The sequence below is a fragment of the Trachymyrmex septentrionalis genome, unplaced genomic scaffold (genome assembly GCF_001594115.1).
Source record: "Trachymyrmex septentrionalis isolate Tsep2-gDNA-1 unplaced genomic scaffold, Tsep1.0 scaffold63, whole genome shotgun sequence".
In the NCBI taxonomy this organism is placed as follows: Eukaryota; Metazoa; Arthropoda; class Insecta; order Hymenoptera; family Formicidae; genus Trachymyrmex; species Trachymyrmex septentrionalis.
This window is the reverse complement of record NW_017305811.1, coordinates 1,054,909-1,055,196: the sequence shown is the minus strand read 5'-3', so window position 1 is coordinate 1,055,196 and position 288 is coordinate 1,054,909. Positions and strand designations below refer to the sequence as shown.

The 288-nt window shown below is 47.2% G+C and overlaps 1 protein-coding gene across 3 annotated transcripts in view; it reads left to right on the top strand.

The window, feature by feature from the left end:
* The window catches only part of LOC108753041 (protein bric-a-brac 1-like), a 340,929-nt gene that overhangs the window by 62,022 nt on the left and 278,619 nt on the right, over positions 1 to 288 (top strand). The window lies entirely within an intron of this gene.

Below are 288 nucleotides of genomic sequence, written 5' to 3'. Positions count from 1 at the left end.
GAAAAGGGGGGGGGGGGGGGGGAAACTCGAAAGGCGCGTGGTAGTTTTAGCTGTGATCTCACGTAACATCGGTGTAAAAAAGATTATCGTTAATCGAGTGGTGGCGGGAAGGTACTCGAGCTTAAGCCGGGCGCGTATATGCGTGTGAGTGCGTGATATACCGCCCGGCACGAGCTGTAATCTCTAGTGTTTCAATAAATCTTATTCTTCCTATGAAATACGATAATAATAATTTATAACATAAACTATAAGCTCTCACCGCGAACCGCGTCGTTACATTCGCCTCCC